The sequence below is a fragment of the Sciurus carolinensis genome, chromosome 8, assembly GCF_902686445.1.
Source record: "Sciurus carolinensis chromosome 8, mSciCar1.2, whole genome shotgun sequence".
In the NCBI taxonomy this organism is placed as follows: Eukaryota; Metazoa; Chordata; class Mammalia; order Rodentia; family Sciuridae; genus Sciurus; species Sciurus carolinensis.
Genome location: NC_062220.1, coordinates 114,369,335 through 114,390,190, shown reverse-complemented (window position 1 = coordinate 114,390,190; position 20,856 = coordinate 114,369,335). Strand labels below are relative to the sequence as shown.

At 42.0% G+C, this 20,856-nt stretch overlaps 4 pseudogenes; 2 read left to right on the top strand and 2 right to left on the bottom strand.

Annotated features, from left to right (window-relative positions):
• Positions 1-883: 883 nt before the first annotated feature.
• Positions 884-5,466, bottom strand: LOC124991417 (STE20/SPS1-related proline-alanine-rich protein kinase-like; annotated as a pseudogene).
• Positions 5,467-5,586: 120 nt separating this feature from the next.
• On the bottom strand, positions 5,587-6,369 carry LOC124991680 (lamina-associated polypeptide 2, isoforms beta/gamma-like; annotated as a pseudogene).
• A 4,639-nt stretch (positions 6,370-11,008) lies between these two features.
• LOC124990188 (cell division cycle-associated protein 3-like) lies at positions 11,009-11,606 on the top strand (annotated as a pseudogene).
• Positions 11,607-16,970: 5,364 nt separating this feature from the next.
• LOC124991416 (alpha-1,6-mannosylglycoprotein 6-beta-N-acetylglucosaminyltransferase B-like) lies at positions 16,971-19,238 on the top strand (annotated as a pseudogene).
• The last annotated feature ends 1,618 nt before the right edge of the window (positions 19,239-20,856 follow it).

The following is a 20,856-nucleotide window of genomic DNA, read 5'->3' as shown; positions in this document are numbered from 1 at the left end:
ATAGAGTTAGCAACCTAACAGAATAGCAACATTTTTATAGCATTCTAAATTGTTCCAATGAAGCAGATCTTCCATATGCCACCTTATATAGAGGAAATTTTAGATCTGAAACTGTTCCCAAGGATATCAGCCACAGGCACATTCTTCATGTGAAAGTTTGCAAGGCACCTTCCTTTCCCAAGAGACAATCAGATTGTGGATTGCTTTTTAGGCAAAAAGGAAAAGCATCCTAGTTCATAATTCAGTTATTTCAAAAATTAAAATTTACAAATATTACAAGGATAGACCTGAAATTTTTGTTTAACAAGAGATCAACTGCAAGAAGCATATAATCAAAACCTTTTTTCTTATAGCTAATACGTGTAATGCACAAATACATAAAAAATAAAATTCAGTCAGTTTTTAAAACAATAATTTGGCTAGTAAATCTCAACTTTATATTAATTTCTAAGTACAACATAAAAGAAGCAGTATTGTTAGATGTACAACTGAAATATTATAACAGAAGTAACAACAATGAAAGGAGAAATAGGCCTCTGATAGAAAATTCATTTTGTTGCCAGTAAATAGGACCACATGAGTATATTTCAGATTCTTTTCATTTATGAGCTATCTAAACTGAATGCTAAGAATATTAAAGAGCTCTTGGGAAAATTAGGTCAGGCAGCTGTAGCATTTGCTCATTTTCATACAGTGAATTGCTAGACAATAAAACAACTCAGTGTTGAGATTTTTTTTTAAATATTTTTATTCCATTTCATTGAAGCCAGTCTCTTCAATCTTCTGATTTTGCTGGGGCTGGGAATGGGGGGTGTGAGGAAATGAACAGGGAGTGGGTATGGAGGCGGGTACAACAGATCAGAGTAATAGCAAGGGCCATATGTCAGCTCACACGCAGTTGAGCAAATCCAATCAGCTTCACTTCATCAGGAATCTCTGACCTGTAACAGCCAAAACCCAACTTAAATGTCAGTATTTTTAAAGTTTTGGGATCATTTACAATCTTCTGTAAGTTAACAACCACTATAACTTCATCATGACCATAAAGCAGGTCACTAGAGAAGAGCTCCTGAGATACACCATCTGCTGTATCTCTTCCTGGAGTAAACTCAAATTCTATATCATTAAGTTCCTTGCTGAAGTTTCTCAATCTTAAGATAAGTTTTGCGGTGCAAGAAGCTTCTCTGTAGTCTTCACTCACATTGGGTTGGCCCTGAAAATCATGCACAGAGAAGGACTATATTTGCTCTGGGCTGCTGATGGTGTTCACTGAGATCTCTAGATTTTCTCCTTTACTCTTTGTAAATGTTCCTGAGAAGCAGCCGCTTTCCCCTCTTCACTTTTCTCATCCATTTCCTCATCACTGCACTCCCAGTCCCTTTGTTTGGTTTTATGGAGGTGACGACTCGACCCTGCAACTCTTAGCTCTTTGGGCTATCTGGCATGCTGATAATTAGCTTCTCAATCAGGTATTCTCTGTTCTTGGCTTTCTGGAAGCAGTTGAATTTAAAAGTTCTGCTGCTGTGAGCCTTTTGTTAGGATATTTTTGAAAACACAGTGAAAGTAATTTTCTAACAGACATGCCATATTTTTTCATCATTTCTTTATCTTCTACTTAGGTTTCTCAAGTGGGTGGATCATTTTTCAAAGTCCATATTAACATGTGCATAGGAAGGTATTTGTGATAAATTGTGCTGTTCCTGTTGCTATTTCAATGGACAATACTCCAAAACTCTACGTCAGTCTTGCAGTCATGGGCTCTCACCTGTTCCACAACTTCAAATGCCATCGGACGTGGGGTGCAAACAATGCTTTTCTTACTCTATTCCTTGTAACACCACCCCTGTTGCTAAGAATGGATTTCCCCCCCAAATCTGCAATTTGTACAAAACCATCCTCAACCAGAAGAATATTACCAGCTTTCAAATCTCTATGAATCTAACCGTTTCTGTGTAGATAGCTAAGCCTCCCAAAGCCTCTTTAAGAATTGTTGCTATTACTGCCTCTTCCACTCCTTTCTTCTGCTCTCCATTATCATTGGTTGACAATGTATTTGATGACGTCTAACACCGAGCCTCCACTTAGCAATTTCATGACCAGGCCAAATTCAACTTTTACCACAAAAGAGGTGGTAAATAGGTGGTAAATAGGTCACTTCATTGGGATGGCTGCACTGATTCATGACATGAATTTGTTTTAGTAGTTCATACATTCTGGTCTGCAAGTTTTCCAGGTTGATCCACTTTATTGCTACATGTTCTTGACTGGGCTTGCATAGGGCAGCCTGAACCACAGCAGTAGCTCTACTGCAGATAACCTCTTGCAGCTCATATGCATCCCTGCAGATGTGCCAGCTCAAGGTCTGGGCAGCTGGGGCAGGGGCAAGTGCCCCTCTTGCAGCTGCCAGGATGCGCCAGCCAGAGGACAATCTTCCGCTTGAATCTTCCCTTGCCTTGCCACCAACACCTCTCCACTGGTGAACACACTCCCGCTCCTGCTGCTAAAGAATTATAGATCATTCTACTTAACACATGCAATAAAATTCCATGAGCTAAAGAGTGAGAAAACAGGCCACTCTCAGTTCTAAGGAGGATTGTTATTAGGTTTCAGTGCAAAAGTTAAGATATTGGAAGTTTTCTTTGTAGAGGAAATGATCAATTCAAGAAAAAGGAGCTACAAATGTTGAGCACTGCTGTTATTTCATCAGAAGGGAAAAAAATCACCTTGGTAATGTTTACTAATTAAACATACTGCTGCTCCACTTCATTCCAATAAAATTTGTATTACTACTCTAAAATATTTGCTGAAAATACCTTGCATTAAAAAACACAATAAAACTAAGCAGGAAAGAAATGCAATTTCAAAGATACTAAGACCATGTAATAAGAAACAAAAAAATATAAATATATTAAGATCCTAACAGATGTTTTAAAACATCATATGGTTTTTTTTTTTCAAATTTAACAACTTTATAGAATTCGTGGTAGCATTCTACATCAATACATTTTTAAAAATCACAAAGTACTTAGTAGGTACATGTATACATGTACATTTCAGAAGACAAATAACAAATTGCTCCCAGAAAGCTGCAAAGATGGAATGTGTAGTTTGAGAATAAATGGCTAGAGGAGAACGTAAGGGGCCACCTTCTGTTATGCTAACATTACCGTTTTCCACAATGTCTCTACAGTCAGATTCTTTTATCTTACAATCACAGAAATGAAAACAGAGTAATATACTGCTTTATACAGACGTAGACACTGGGATGTAGTACTTCTTAAGGTTTTCAGAAAAACCCGATAAATCTGCTTTTAGTGTCTAGATTATTAAGACTGATCATCCATGAAATACAACAGACCTCAAAAGCATTAAAAAAAAAGCCCCATCTCTCCAGTGTCTAGTTCATCTGACAAAATACAGTGGTTGTGTATGCATGTTCTATCCTCGACTATTTATCAACAAGCAGTGTCTCTCAAAGTGTGGTCCATGAATTGTTAGCTATTAATTCCTGAGGCAATGAGGCACCTGTATCAGAATGTAAAGCCATATACTGCTTTTGCTATCAGTAAGTTTACTACAAAAATAAATCCTTTCATTGACCTAAAAGGTGCCTCTATATTTAAATTCTTTTATTAAAAAAGCAATGGGGGATGGGGAGACTAACCCAGGGCCTTGCATGTACTATACTCCTGAGCTATGTTCCTAAGCCCTCAGATTTAAATTCTTCTGCATGTTTGTGGATCAGTAACAGTTTGTGGCACTTTAAGTTTCACTGATCTAGAATATTATGAATATTATGAATGCTACTGTAGACATCAGCATATAACACAAGAAAATAAGAGAGAAAGTGTAGACAAATTCTAGAAAGTGAAGATAATTAGGAGTATCAAAAAGGATAAATCATTGTTTTGAATGTGTAGTGTTTAATTTTACCTTTTGTAGAAGGGAATATGCATATGATATTTAAAACAATGAAGAATCTACTTTTTAGTTATCGAAATTTTCTTATTTTGAAGAATTGTAAAAAATGTAATAGGAAATCATTAACTGTTTGAGACAAATATATGATCTATAAAGCTTAACTGTACCAGCCTTTCTATCTGTGCAAACCTAAAAAAGCAGTTCCACCTAAGGAATGATTTTTATACTATAATTTGATGAGCAGAGGCTTAACATTTTGAAATTAGTCCAATGTGGAGGCCAAAAAGACCTGAAAAAAAATTTTTGGCATAAAAATACCTTAAATTTCTTATCAAAGATAAGGCAGGTTCCTTAGTTCTTAACTTTATTATTATTTTCTTCCATGCTTCTTAATTACTTTGTGTACTTCTCCTCCAAATAATGTTCCACCTCTAAAGGGAGCCTCAGTCAGCTTATTCTTAGAAGCTGGATTAATTTTGCAATCTTTCAACCAGAGATAACAGCGACCAAGTGTAGAAGATCCCATGGTATGGGCAGCCATCTTCACTTCATCAAATGCAGCTTCACAAAGAAATGAAGCTGCATCATATGTTTTGCTCAGAATTTCGAGTGCCTGGTATGTACGACTAGGATCTGAGTTAAGAATTTGTGCAGCCTGACTAATATCTGCTTGCATAGCTTTAACTACAAAGGCAGTGTGGGGTGCCATCTGCAATGTGGATGCTGCGGCTGCATATGTTCTACAAAGTGCTAAGTCCAAGTGTTTATCACAAGACTCAGTGGAGGCTGCCTGAGTACCTGCTGGTGGGATGGCTTCAGAAGTAAGCCCTTGGATTTCATCATCTACTTTTGGAACTGATAATATCTGTGTTGCCTCTCTGGAAGAAACTGGATACTTGCTTGCTAATGAAGGCAACTGCCTGTCAATTTGCTGCCACTCCTCTTCAATTACTTTTAAAATAGATTCATGTAAGGGAAAAGATAGTTCTGAGGCATCAATGTTATCATACTCTGATTTCTTAGACTTTTCCATGCCTAAGTAGTAAGTGAATGAGAGACAACAGTTTTGGCAAAAGACGACATCTGTTCAGATCCAACTATATTCTGAAATGACATAGAGGAATCTGAATCCCTTTCCTCTACTGACTTCTCACTGAGTCTAGGGAATTTTCGTGGAGGAGAGGGGTAACTGGTTTCTCGAAAACTAGACTGATCAATTCTCTTGCATATGTTTTCAATGTCCAGTGTGGGTATAGAGTTAGAAGTCCCAGGTAAACTATCTACCCCACCCTGGACCAACAGAGAATTGACATAATCTTTGATTGCCCGAGCAAGTAGTGGGGAAATTACTCGTGATCTCTTAGACTCCTCTAGTACTTCCCTTTCGCTGGAGAGAATGCACTGATCTGAAATATTGGACTTCTCAGTATATAATGGCTGAATTCCACTTTTCTCTCCACGGTAAATATTTTCTACTATGTCTTTACAGTAAGTAGTAGTGGTTTCTTTAATCAGTGAAGGAGAAGCTGCAGTAGAGCCCAACATGGCAGCGAGTTCATGCTGAGAGGATGACGAAGAACTTTCCTCTAAACACCTATCATGGCTAAACTTGGAGGAAGTAAACAAATTCCCTCCAGAGGCTAAATTCTGCATCTGTCCCTTGCCAGGCAAGGTTGTGGCAATAAGAGGCTCCCTAGGTGGGTCGCCCTTAGAAGTATGTATTTTCTTAGCTGCCTGTAGTTCAGTCCTGCCCAAAGGAGGACGGGTGGAGATTTCAGGAAAAGAAATACCCTGAAAAAATCCACCAGAGGGAGTAGTTGGAAGTCCAGAAAAAGGAGCAAAATACCTAGTGGACTTCACTTTCTTGTGTTCTTTCTTCTATCCTTCTTCATTGTCACTGTATCTGTCAGAGTCATTACTTCCATTCTGCCTAGTATTTTCTGCTGAAGAGGAAATTGTTGGTAGAGGAGTAGACGATCTTGACTCTGTTCCTTGTTCTCTCAGTTTCAATAGCTTTTTCTCATACAGTTTCCTGGTTGTTCCCACAATAGGACCAGGATTCACCCCATATTTCACAAGCTGATCCAGAAGGTCTTCATTAGAGAGCTCTGTTACGTCTAGATCATCTTTATCTTCTAGTCTGGGCTTATCAGTTTTCTTTGTGGCTTTCCTGCCGACGGTGGCCCGGCTGCGGCCCGCGGTGGACGGCCCGGAGCCCAGCACCGGGGTGGGCTCGCGCTCTCGTCGCTGGAGAAGTCCGGGGGTCCCTTGCTGTTGGAGCCCGCGGCGAGCAGCGGCCCGGTTGCGCGCCGTGAGGTGCTGCAGGTAGAGCTGCACGTACACGTCTTTGCGCTGCTCTCCGGCCGGGAGCGTCACATTGCTGGCGACCAGTTCACTCTTCAACTTGTCTTTCGTCAGGACTGAGGGGTCTTCTAGGAACTCCGGCATCTCCGGGATCTGCGAGTCCCCTTCCCCGCAGCCTCACTGCCGCCGCTCACGCCGCCGCGCTCGCTCCTGGCCGGGGGCCGCGGGGCCGCCTCCCAGCCTCACGGCTCCGGCCCGGGAGGAGCGCCGCGAGGCACCGCAGAAAACTCGCAGGCACAAAGCGAGGCCGCACTCGGGCACAAAGCCCCGCGAGCCCAACTACGGACCAAATGCCGACAGGCTGGGAGCCTGCACCAACCCCAGCCCACACAGTACAGCCCATCATATGGTTTTTATCACACAGAAAAGTATGTCTTTATAATAGATACTTTAGATTAAAAAACCTAGTAGCCAAAAAGGAAAACTTAACTGAAGGTATATTTCTTAAGGGAAAGTAACTAATGCAAAAGAAGCCAAAAAAGGATAGATATTTACTTCTCATACTTTATTGTTTCACACAGGTGTCTCCAGCATGTAGTTAGCTTTATTTCATTCATTAAATGAAATATGGGTAAGCTATCATAGAGTTTTGTGCTGAGGAGGTTGGAGTTGTATTTGAACATACCTGTCTGCTAAATTCCCTGTGCATTTTTTTCTGAAGAGGTAATATGTGATAAAGTAAAAAGAAAGAAAGAAAGAGTGACTTAATCAGGATAATAGCCAACACTAGGATGAGCATGTGACCCTGTCTCTATAGAAAATATAAAAAAGGGCTGGCACCAAAAGAAAGCCAACACTAATATATTTGAATAAAGTATTATGGGGGAATAGGTATATGTGTGTGTATATGAATCTTGTTATCAACTTATGTAAATTTTAAACCAAATACATAAATATAGCAATGCATATATGATTATACCATGCATAAAATAGTGAATATTACATTACAAATGTATACGTGAAAGCTAAATAAATAATAATATAAATATTTAAATATGAAAAAATATAATGTATTCAATATACCATTATATTGTATATTTTATACTGTTATAAATGTATAAGTAAGTTCCTACTGAACTCCATAAAATTAGCTATGTACCTAATCTCTAATTTTCTTGAAAAGCTGAAATTTATGAAAGTTGATAAGAACATAGTTGGAAATACTAACATTCAGTATAGTGAGAAAATTCATAGAAATTTCACAAGAATTGCCCATAACCAAAATACCATTCCACTTTATTCAAATAATGATTTAAAAGAGATAATTATAATTCTAATAATATTAAATAACATACACAAAGAAATGTTTATGATTTGAATATACTTTAGACTCCACAAACACCCCAAAATAAACATAAGCCTTAGAAAACTTATTGTGAAATATTCTGAGCCCTTTGGCTAAGAGGAATTCTTGATTTTCTTTTCTTTCTCTGCTTTTGTCTGTGTTCTATCACATCCTCTGCTACCTATACTACATCTGCCTAAGTATTAGTTACTCCGTATTTACATGTCTTAGAGAGACAGTGGTCTCTCTGGCCATGATGCAGTACACTCTGTATGTAAATCCATAAATTGCAAACAAGGACGTAGAAGATTACACTGTGGAGTCCAGTTTGAAATAAACTCACTTATACAACAAACCTAAGTCACACTGACAGAAGAAAGTTGCATACTGTGAAGGCACCACATGCAATTTAAGAACTATCCATCCTAACAGATGAGCAAATCTTACCATAGCAACACAAGCAATACAGAAAAACAAGGTAATGTGTCATCTTCTAAAATTTATAGTTCCATACTATCATGCCAAAAATACCAATGTGGATGAAATGCCAAAGAATTCAAAGGATGATTAAAAAAACAAATAAACAATTCAGAAAATTAAGGGAAAAGATACAGGACATAAGTGAGAAAACAAATAAAGAGAAATTTTTGAGGAAAAAACCAAACACAAATCTTAGAAATGAAATACTCAATAATCTTGTCAGATAAAAACTCAGCTGAATATCAAAACATTAGACTAGATCAAAAGGAAGAGAGAATATCTGAATTCAAAGATAATTTTGCCAATATATTATATTCAGACTGAAATAAATAAAAAGAAGAAACTCCAAAACACCATTAAAATATCAAACATTCATATAACTGGCATACCAGAAGGTGAAAAGTTACATTGAATGCATAGAAAAAATATAAATTGAAATAAGAGTCATAAATTTCTCAAATATTAGGGAAGACATGGACATCCATGTTTCAGGGATATTTAGAGCCCCAAGATAGAAATAATCAGAGATTAACATCTTAATGACATATTATAGGTAAACTGTCAAAAATGCAGAAGGAAAGAGTATTAAATTTGCAAAAGAAGGTGAGTCATGCCACAATAAACGAAAACCCATTAGACAGACAACAGATTTTACAGCCAAATCTCTAAAGGTCATAAGGGCATGAAATAATGTGCTTCAAGTCCTGAAAGAAAATAACTGTCAAAGAACATTAATATAAGAGCAAGGTTATCAGTCAAAATTGAAGAATAATCAAAGACATGTCAAGATAAGCATAAGCAGAGGGAATTCATAATCACTAGGACAGCATTATAGATGGTATTTAAGAGAACTCTACACTCAGAAAATAAATAAAGACAATTGCAATCATGAGAACATGTGAAAGAATAAATCACAGTCAAGGGGTAGACATGCTAAAGAGATATAGGAAGGAATCAAATATTTATGTAGGAGACCATCAAACTTATGAGAGGAATAAAAGATGAATAAATGAACAGAGAATATTCAAAACAACCAGAAGAAAATTACTGAAATGGCAGAAACAAACATACATTTTAATAATAATTCTGAAATTAAATAGTCTTAATTCTCTGATTAAACAAACTGACTAAATACATTAAAAAATAAATGACTTAACAATATGCTACATATAAGAAACTTATCCAAAATGCAAACACAGACTGAAAGTGAAAAGATGGAAAAAGTATTAAAAACAAATGGAATTCTAAAAAGGATAGCAATAATTATATTCAACAAAATAGAATTTCAAACAAGACCTGTGAAACAAAGAATTTCACTATATATTGATCAAGTGAACAATACATCAAGAAGCTATAACAACTCCACATGTAAATGTCCTGAAATTTGAAGGCCCCAATTTCATAAAATGAACAGTACCATACATAAAGGGTGATATAGGCCTTGATGTAAGAATGATGAATAACTTTAATACCACACTCTCACCAACAGATAGAAAATCCAGACAAAAGAATCAAATAATAAATAGTTATATTACAAATCAAGTGGATTTCTCAAATGTCCACAGAATATTCCATCTACCATATGCAGAATACACATTCTTTTCATCAACATGTGGATTTTTTCCCAAAATCTACCACATATATTCCACAAGTACTTCTTTACAATTTTTTTGAATTGAAATAATTTATTACATCTTATCTCATCCCAAATAGAATAAAACTAGAAATAAGTAGCAAGAAAAATGCAGAAATTATACAAACACGTGGAAATTTAGCAGCACTATTGAATGAATGTTGGTCTTTGAAAAAACCAGAGGGGATATTTAAAGTTTCCTTGAATTAAATGAAAATGGAAACAAAACACACTTCAATCTGCGAGACATACCAAAAGTAGCCTAAAAGAAAAATTTATAGAATGAATGATTACATAAAAAAGTAGAGTGCTCTTACATAAATAATCTCATGATGCACCTAAAATTCTTACTAAAAGAACAACAAATCAAACACCCAAATTAGTGGGAATAAAAAGGCTCTATGTAAATTTATGATTACACCAATGGTATGCCTTTACTCCACGTACAGAGAAACAACATGTATCCCATTTGTTTACAATAAAAAAAAAGGCTCAGAGTATAAATGAATAGTGATTAAATGAACAATACAAGTGATTTGTAAAACTGAGAGTTGGTCCTTTGAAAAGATGAACAAAAGACCTTAGCTAAAAAGCCAAAAGAAAAGGTGAAAACTCAAATTAAAGATAAGAGAAGATGAACCTTCAGCGCATACTGACTTCTGGAAAGAAAAAAAAAAAAAAAAAAAAAAAAAATGCTGTGAAAGCAGACGCACCCCACTCCCCGGACCTGCCCAAGTGCAGGGCACCCCAGCAACTCACCCTCTTTTTCTTCCAAATTTCTCCTCTCTTGAATTGGAAGAACATGATTCACGGGCGAGAAAAGGCATTCCAGGAAGATCATGCGAAGAACACGAGCAGGTCAACGGCGAAACTTCGGGTAGGTATTCTTTCTCCAAATGTTGCGCAAGTGGTGCCAAGGGGGCTATATAGCACTTGGGTTACTGTGATTGGTCCACAGTTATGCTAATTAGGATTTGCAAATGTACCAATGCTATTGGTCCAAAATGTGCAAACGCTATTGGTGGATTCTTGAGTCCGGCATTCATTCAACTCTGCCCCACTTCCATTTTCTCAATGCAGGTCAAGAAGTGGACGTTGAGGTCGGGATGGGCCCGCAGTGCTTCGTGGATCCAGCTACTGCCACAGGCCTCCCTACTCCTTCTGGATCTGAAGGCTGCAGGGTGGCAGGTCAGCAAGGCTTCGTTCTTCTTGGTGCTGGCTTGCTGTGCTTGTGTGGCAGCGTTCATGCTGCAGCAGGGCCTCCAGTGCTCAGACCCACCCAGGCTGACTCCACCGCTCCACCGCTCCACCGCTTCTGCCGCTCTCCTACCCTTGGCATTGCACGGACACCTATGAAGACCAGCAGTGCAGACCCTCAGAGTCCGCTGGTGAAAGAGCTGGGTGAAGTGTTTGAGACTGAAGTCTCCAAATCAAATCTTCCCCCAGAATCTGTTCTGCCCCTGGGACTACCTTCATCTTCTGAGCTGGATTTGCCTTTGGATACTCAGTTATCACAGTGAGCAGATACTACGTTGGAACAACCCTGAGCTCCTTTCCAAACAGGTGTCTTCCCAGGAGGATGCAAGACATGCCACAGAACCCCTGTGGCCAGGGACAGTTCAGACAGTCCCTCAAAAGACCCTGAGAGTCCCTGATCTTCAGGTTCTAAGCGCTATAGACGGAAACCAAACAACAAGGTCCCAGGGAGATCCCCCCTCACCATCCTGCAGAATGGCAACTCTGCTGGGACCCTGACACTACGACAAGGGTAAGTGACCTTCTGCCCTAAGTGAAAATGTTAGGAAATTAAAGGAAGGAGCCATTCTTGGAACTGGACGGCTTCTGAAAACTGGAGGATGAGCATGGGAGCAAGGCCAGGACCATGACAAGGAAAATCAGCACCTTGCTCTGGTAGAGAGCTAGCCCCTAAGTGGCCCCTACATTGGATTCATCCAGGGCCTGGTGATTTTATGTTTTCTGTCACCACTTCATTCCCAGGGAGACTAAGGAAAGGATTGTTTTCTTTGATCCTCCTAAACTACCAACACTGGGACTTAGAATTTATCAGACTTTCTTTTTTGTCTTGTGTATTTATTGTGTATTAAAGGATGTGATTTTTAAATGATGCTTTTAAAAGACAAGAAAAAAACACTTAGTGAATTTTCCTACTTTGTTCATCTTTAGGAATTCCTTTATTATAGGCTCATCCCCTACCTTTACCATTAACATGTCAATGCTAGTAATTCACGACTTCATTTATAAGTGTATACTGAGTCAGACCAATTGATACAGAGTTGAAAGTGAATTAAATATTATTGTTTTCAAATATAATGAGGAGGAAAGTTATAAAAATATTTGAAGTGCTATAATTGTTATAATGGATAACACTGCTAAATGATAAGTTGGCACAAATTGGATTTGAAGAACACACTCCAGTAAGAGAGTAGAGGATGATTTTATAGAAGTAGAGACATGCTGGATTTTGAAGGTTCAGAAGGTTATTTTAGAGAATCAAGGGAAGGTTGGCCATAATGTATAAATACTAAGAAAATTGGGGTCACATAGTGTAATTGCATATATTTGAACAATTAATGAATTCATTAAAGCTTTAAAATTGGGCAGAAGTGCCAAATATAAAAATTTAAGTCTGGATACGTTTGACCAGTGTTAGGAGGAGATTTGAAATTGACAGTTGGTGGAATTGTATTGTCTCCCAGGGACAGACCAAAATTTTGCTAGGTGAAGGATTGTAAAAGTTTTTACTCTTATATGTGTAATGTATAGATATACAAAAAATAAACACAGAGAAAGACTATATATTAGTGATATTAAAATTTCATTGAGGACAATGTTTGAAATACAGTGTATTTATGAAGAACAATAGGATGGGAGGAATTTATAATAACAAAGTTGGGAAATCCGGGTCTGATAGAGGGTGCTGTGTTCCATTATTTCATGAAGATATTTCAGTGTTGTTCATGATTTGTGAAGTCTTGAATGTCTGCTGTCATACCAAGTGTCATTTAGTGACTACAAAATCACAAGGACAGGCCATCTCCCGTTATTGCACTCCTACTCCAGTCTCTTAGTCTGACATTTTTTTACATATTCAGCAACTCTGTCATCGTGGGTTTAATTCCTCTCTGCTGAGTTCCTGTCCCTGAGGGACAATAAGCTTTGAGTTTTGAATGAACTATGAACTTGGTGCCAAAATAATTACTATTGCATATTAAAAGATCATTCATGGAATTATCATCAGATATTGCTTCAATCGTGAAAGTTTTCTTTCTCCTGTGATGTTCCATTTTTTATGTTCTTGTTTGTAAGATGACTGACCAAATTGGTTGTTTTCATTTAAGCATTTTAAGTGCTTGTTTTTGAAATTTATGAATTCTTAACCTGTAGATGGATCTTATATAAAAATTATTTTAATTATATGCTTTATTTGTAGCACATAAAATATTCTGCATTAATAACCCAAGAAGAAACTTGTAATAATACTACTTCCTTTTCTCCTGTACTAACACATAAATAATAAGTTGTGAATATTCTTAAATAACATTACTCTGAATATATTGTGTGAAATAAGCAGGTGGCCTCTCTGCTTAATGTATGCAAAAGACAAACATATGAGATTTATAATCTAATTCCTCCATGCAGAAAGGCAGTTAGGATGGCTGAGCCTAGGGCAGCCTAAATCCTAGCTGAGGATGTTGGAAATGGGTTTGCGGGTTTAATTCCTAAAATATAGCACAAATAAGAGTTAAAACTGAGGTGTCTTAAAATAATATTCTGACTTTAAATTGCACTTTTGCTGAATTATTTTATAAACAAGAAAATTCGAAAATTAAAAAATAATTTATAAGCTGACACTCTCATCAAAATATCCCAACGGACTGTAGTGAAATATAAACCCTTGCATGAAAAGTTCTCTTTTTTACCTTTTAGTGTCTTCTAAACTTTAACTAGAGATCTATAGTTCAAAAAATGATAGGAAAATTATTAATGCATGTTCTTTTTTAAAATTTCCCCTTTAGGAGATATTTCATTGGAAGAGTTCTTCGCCTGCACACATGAGCACTTCGTCTGGTGCTTTTCCATCCACGTCTTCCCCTTATGTTTGGAGGAACTAGTGTTATTCTTTCATGGTCAGGGAAAAGAGAAAAGTGGCCTCCGTCTCACATTCCCATGCCTCCCCTTTGGCCAGGCTTATGCTTAGCACAGTGGCAGCCAGTTTTATGTGCTCAGCACAGGAAGAGCCAGGCTGCCTCATCTTTGCTCTCCCTCTCCCCAAATACTCCTGCACCTCATCTTTCTGGCCATTTTTAATGTCTCTTCTTCATCTAAAGAATCCATCAGGTCTTATGTAACAATTCCATGTATGCAATTTTAAGTAAGCTTCCTTTTATTAATAATAAGACATTTCATGTTCCATGCATTATGATGAATTTCATAATATTGGGGATAAAAGAACTGAAACATATCTATGATGCTAATATTTTTCTTAGGTGTAATACAATTAATTACTCAGTATTGCTATTGGAATTTATTAAGAAAGTAAAAACAGGAAACAATATGCTAGCAGAACAATATCTTTTGTATATTTGAATATGGATGGAATGAAGTGAACATTTCTTAAAAAGACAAAAATTGATAGCAATCTTTGCGGATAAACAAAGTATGCACTTTTGTTATAAGTGATAAGAAATTTGCATCATAATAATACAATATCTGTGTCTCTTTTATAATCTAGAGAATTTGAATACTGTGTAATGTCATTTTTTTTATTGTAAACAAATGGGATACATGTTGTTTCTCTGTTTCTACATGGCGTAAAGGCATACCATTTGTGTAATCATAAATTTACACAGGGTAATGTTGTTTGATTCATTCTGTTATTTTTTCCCTTTCCCCCACCCCTCCCACCCCTCTTTTCCCTCTATACAGTCCTTCCTTCCTCCATCTTGCCCCCCTCCCTAACCCTAACTCTAACCCTAACACTAACCCTTCCCACTCCCCATTATGTGTCATCATCCACTTATTAGCGATATCATTCGTCCTTTGGTTTTTTTGAGATTGGCTTATCTCACTTAGCATGATATTCTCCAATTTCATCCACTTGCCTGCAAATGCCATAATTTTATCATTCTTTATGGCTGAGTAATATTCCATTGTATATATATACCACAGTTTCTTTATCCATTCATCAATTGTCATTTTTTAATAACAAGTAAATATTCTGAATGCAGAGAGTTCATCTTGAGAGTGAATAGTAGCTAGAGCCAAGTAAATTAACTGAAGGAAAAGACAAAAATATAGGAATAGACAACAGAAGAAGCAAGGAGAGGAGCAAAAGAATATTCACAGAAAAGTAATCACTATGAAACTTGCTGATGTATGCAGAAAAAATTGAAAGGAATGTTAATGAGTTAAATAGAAAAGAGAAAAATGACAATAAGAAAAATATGTTGTTAAAATTTTAAACTTATAAACAAATTCAAATCCATATATAGCATCTGTGGATCATCTGCTTCTTGAATTCACTCACATGCACATCTTATTACTTCCACTAGATTGCGAATTACTTGAGAACAGAATCTGTGTTGCATTCATTTTAAAATTATAGACATCTCCTATTAGAATGACTAGACTATAGTTAGACTCTCAGAAACATATTTGTTGAACAAGAGAAATTTCTTTGCATAACCAGTGTCTGTCAGGACTTCCAGAGCCCACAAATGGCAGGGTCTAGAAATGTTTCCTGAATTGAGTCTCAGTTGTCACAAAGTCTTATATACTTCAGAACACAGCTGAGGGAACTCTGGATAACTTCTGTTCCTCTATGTTCAAATCTCTTACTCTGAAAGCCCAATTATCTCATTCAAATAGGAATACACATTCAAAACCTTAGCAAAAAGTTCTATCTCTTAGCCATCCTGTACAAGAGTCTCCCAGATATTGGTGATATTTAAGGAAGTAAATCTATTCACTTAATATGCGTTTTAATGACTTATGACATTCTTCCATTGGGAATACAAACGTTTTGCTAATTTGGGTTAATTTCTTAAAGTCTTGCCCTAATATTGTGCCATAAGTTGTCATTACAGGAGATCAAGGTGACTTCTACATTTGACTTATGTTAAAACATGTTTCTTCCTGATTTTGATCCTCCATTTTCTTAGTACTATTATATTACCTCAATTATCTTATTACTATTAAATTTTAAAAACATGTCTTTCTGAAGATACCTTGGCAGGTTAGAACCTAGGCATGTCATCCTGAAGAGCTGGAAGGGTCTCTTTGAAATATAAACATGTAGGCTATGTCACCCCAGTGCTCTAATTTCTATGGGTGGGCAGGAGTTTAACTTCAATTATTGGCAATTGGCAAACACATATTGTCTAATTGTTTTCCAGGGCTCATCCTGGAGGATCTTTCAACAATGTTACCTCAGTGCATCAAAACCCTCTCAGCTTTTGTCTCATCTGAGTTGAGATGGGATTCAGTCGTGGCCTCTATCACCTATTGCAATAGTATTGAGTAAAGTCTTCCTTGCCTGCTCAACTTTGTGTAGTGCAAATTCTGCTTTTCATTTTCTGTGCAATTGCTACAAAATATATTATCTTTAGGTTTTTAATTAATTATATTCAATTTAGAATCCCCATCATTAGTCTTTACATATAATAATCTTTTTATAAGATGATGAAAATAAAATTTATTTTGTATTTTTCAGAAGCAAAACTTCATATTTTTGTTATTGCTATAGTTAAGTGGACTTCCTTTCAAACATTTGCTACAAGTATAAATTGCTAATATGTTTTAGAAAGCAACTTATTAATCCTGATGTCATCTTGTGAGGAAGAAGGGATGCAGGCTTGGGCAGGACTGTTTAGTTTCACCACCAGGGCTGAGGATCTCATCTCTGGGGCGGCCAACAGGAAGATGGCGTCACTGAGGACTGAGCTGGACTGGGCCAGGCAGGATGCCCACATTGTGTGGGGCCTGGGGAGGCCGATGGCTACAGCCACCCTCCTCTGAGTCATGCTAGGGCAGCCCTACCTCCGGCCACTGCCACCTGCCACCTGCCACCTGTGGGCTCCTCCAAGGTGGCTCTGTGCTGGGCCTGCGGGTGAAGCCCAAGAAGGGGTTGGGGAGGGGACATCTTGTCCCTTGGTTACCTTCGCCTCTTCACCCCAGCCACTCTGCCCATGTGCCCTGGTGCAGGCTGCTGTATGACCCTGTGACCATTAGGTCACATGTGGCCTCCTGTGTAGTGTGCTTGTTACCATGTGCGGCCTGGGCAGGTGCTTTCCAGACACCACCAGTCGCATCCTGCTGGGAGCGTGCTGTGTCCCTCCGTGTGAAGGTCCATGTCTTGGGGAGGGTACAGTCAAGCTTTTCCATCCCACAACCATTTCCTGAGTGCCCACTGCATGCCAGGCACTGTACCAGGCACTGTACCAGACTCTGGGGGACAAGCTGCAGTCCCTGCCTTCAAGGGACTGTGGGCTCCTGAGAGAGATGTAGTTTGGACAGGGAGCTGTGGCAGGGGCACTTGTCCCCAGGGGGAGGAAGTAAGTCCAGGGTGCTGAGGACTCCAAGGAACTTGGTCCTGTACCAGGAAGGTATGGGCACAGGATGCTCTGGAGTGGGTGACATCCCAGAGAAGCCGGGCTGGGGGAGGGGGCATCAGAGCCCAGGAGGGGTGGAGCGCTGGGCTCTGGGCAGGAGGAAGCTTGTGTGGCTGGGGTGGGGGACAGGGCAAGGGCACTGAGGCCGGGACACAGGGAGGGTCCAGGGCTGAGTCTGAGTCCCCAGGGCCCCCAGAGAGTTCAGGGACCTCAGCTGAGAGGGCCAGGTGGACGGGCAGTTGGCACATCCCACCCCATGCCCAGCAGGCGGCCCCATAACCAGGCCTCCCCACCGCGCCCTCCCTCAGGTGGAGCCTTACCTGTCCTAGGAGCACACTGGTGGGGGCAGCTGGAGCAGACCCACGCCTACATCCAGCACCAGGTAGGCAGCCCTCTGTCCTGGGCCCCGGGACCTGGGGTCCCACCCAAGCCCATCAGGCCAGAGCCAGCACTGTGCAGCAGCAGACACCTCCGACTGTGAGCCCCGCAGGCCCCCTGACCCCGAGCCTCCGTTCCTTCCCTGCCAAGTACCTGGAGGCACCTGAGTGTCCGTGGGGTGGGGCTACTTTGAGGGATGAATGAAATGTGCGTGTAAGGCTGCGTGGTATTCAGCAAGTGCCCAACGGTGGCTCCCACTGAAGCTGCAAGGCTAGGTCCTTGGGCACCGCCCAGGGCTGCCCACACCCCACTCCTCCTCCCTGACGCCCCTCTCCTCCTGCAGGATTTCTGTGCAGCTTCCAGCCGGGCACCCCCAGGAACCGGCGCCTCGCAGAGCCCCTTCGTCCTGCTGCCCAACCCCACCCACCTGGAGTGGGCCCAGAACCCCAGCAGGTGCCTGGGGCCTGGCCCCCGCCACACTCTTTGTGGGCCTGGATGGCTGCCAGGAGGGCCTGCACAGACGCCTGCCTGGACCATGGCTGGTCTGTGAGCCCTCCTTCTTCCCGGTCCTCAACAGTCAGAGGCCTTTCTCCAGTAAGTGCACCCAACTCCCTCCCAAGAGTTTCCAACCAGACAGGAAGGATCCAGAAGGGACCTTCCAGGTGGGCGTCTGCATCATGCGGCTATGCTCTTGGCAGGACCCAGCCGCTACCAGGGACGCTACCTCCCAGTCCCACCCCCTCCCTCTGCCCCTAGGAGGCCCTACCTCAGCCTGGATGGGCACCTTCTCCATAAAGCTGCCGTGCATCCCTCCAGGCGGGACCCCAGCCCCTCTTCTCCAAGCTCCCAGACAGAGGTGGATAAGGAGCTGTAACCACCTCTTCCCGAGTCTGGGGCAGGGGTTGCTGGGGAGAGGGGTGGGCAGTGCCAGGCTGGGGACAGCCCTGCCCCACCCACCCCAGGGGGTGACTGATGCTGGTGGCTCCCATGCAGGCTGCAGGCGCCCTGTGACAGCACCGAGTGGGAGATGCACCACCTGTACCCGGCGCTGGCCCAACCTAGCCAGGAGTGCTACCTGCAGAAGGAGACCCTGCTCTTCAGCTGCACCTGCTCCAGCATTAAGTACCTGCGGCTCTGCCCCTGTCATGACTTCCTCAAGGGCCAAGTGGCCCTGTGCCAGGGCTGCCTGCGGGGCGGTGGGGGCTCCCGCTCTGCGCCTCCCCGTGCAGGAGAAAGCACCAGCAGACCCCAGCTCGAGATGCACACGTGTGCTGCTCCCCGGCCAGAGCTTCCTTCCCAGGCCCAGGAGCGGGAAGAGGAGCGCCAAGCACTGTCCAGGGGAGGGCAGCACTGGCAAACCACGGGCACTCACCCTGGAGAGCCTCGATCTCACCCTGGGACTCGGGGCCGAGTAGATATTTGGTTGGTCAGGGTCCCAGGACCCGGGAGCAGGTGGACCAAGGCCCCTGTTGTGCCAGGTGAGATCTGGACCAGTTGGAGAAAGAGCCCTGACCGCTGCTGGGCCCTGAATGGGCCTGATTTATAAGACATGGGCAGCAGGGCCCATGCTGCTCCGTGGTCCCCTGAAGGAGCCCAGGAGTGGACAGCAGACTTGGCCCATACTTGTGCTGGCAGAGACCTATGGGGATGCACCCTCTTCCTGTGAGCGCAGTCAAGCACGCAGGGCCCACCAGGTCCCTCTCGGGGTGGATGGAGGGGAGGATTGTGGGAGGCCAGGCTGAGAGGCCCTTCTCCGCTTCGGCCCCATCCCTTTCCCTCCCTCCCTCCTCTTGATTTCCCCTCCCTCTCCACTTGGGGTGCGGGACCACCCAGAGCCTGACTGGCTTGTCCGCCTGTCCTGCTTGTTCCAGATCTCCTCCTGCTTGGGCTGACCGAATACCTGCAGTTCCAGGTGGATTCACTGCCACAGCCTCAGTCCCCGCCCAGCCACCAAGGTCACCCCCTGGGTGCCTGGGAGTGTCCTCCAGGCCCAGGCATCTCGCAGGCACTGGTTCCCCCAGTCTCAGGGCTTAGGGTGGGCTTCCCCACCACCCCAGAGCCCACCTGACCTATTCTCAGTGCCCGGGCCCACAGCTCCTGGTGGCCCCCACCCCATCCGTGCTGCATCCGCTTCCCGCCTCCAGCTTCCTCCAGCCTCATACCAAGATGGAGCCCTGTGCCCATGTGTGCAGCGTGCCTGCCCCGGCCCAGGACACCCCTCCCTCCACCCACAGCCAGAGCCCCATCGCATTCCGTGGGTCAGGCTTTCAGAAACACTGCCACCCTCGTGCCCAGGAGAGGCCTTGGCCGCCAGGTCACCCGCCCAGGGAGGCAGCCCCCAGGCCCTGAGAGTTGGAGGAGGGGCTGGAGGCGATGGGTCCCTTGGGAGCCCCTCCTGGCAGGCTGGCCCCGGGGGTCGCAGAAACCACCACTATAAGAAACTCAGTGGTTCCCAAGGACCTGACCTGCCAAGGGAAAAGCAATAGAGACACTCTTTTCTCTCTCTTTCTTTAAAGATTTATTTCTTGAAATAAATATTTTATTGGCCTTGCAAGCACAAGGCCCTGGGTTCGATCCCCAGTACCACAAAAAATAAATTAATTAATTAATTAAGTTATTTATTTATTTATTAATATTTTATTGGAATGTGAGACACAAAAGAGGAATTGTGCCGTTTCTTGTCTTTTTATGGGGACCTCATGGCTTTCTCCATGGGGGTGGATCTCTGGGCCCCCAGACTCTGCCTATGTCATTGGGTGCACACGGGGCCCTAGGTCTGCAAAGCTGGCACCACCTGCTTCAGGCTACCCAGAGGGAGCCGGTTGGCACCAGGGACCGGTACACCCCTCCCCACTGTGACCACAGGGACCCTCCTCGCCACTGCAGCTGCTTGACAAGAGAGTTGTGCCCCGTCATGCCCACCTCCAGCTAGCCTCAGCTGGCATCCAGCAGGCCGTGGCACTGATAAAGGCCTGGGCCAGGTGATTGCAGAGGAGCTCATGTTTACGGAGGCTCACGTCACTCAGCACTGGGCTGGGCGTTTGACATAGGAGTTGTCATTTGTGTGCTTGGCTGTCCTGTGAGGTAGATATTATCATATTCCCATTTTACAGTTGGAAAGCAGAGAATCTAAGTACCTTGACCAAGGTCATGCAGCTTGCAAG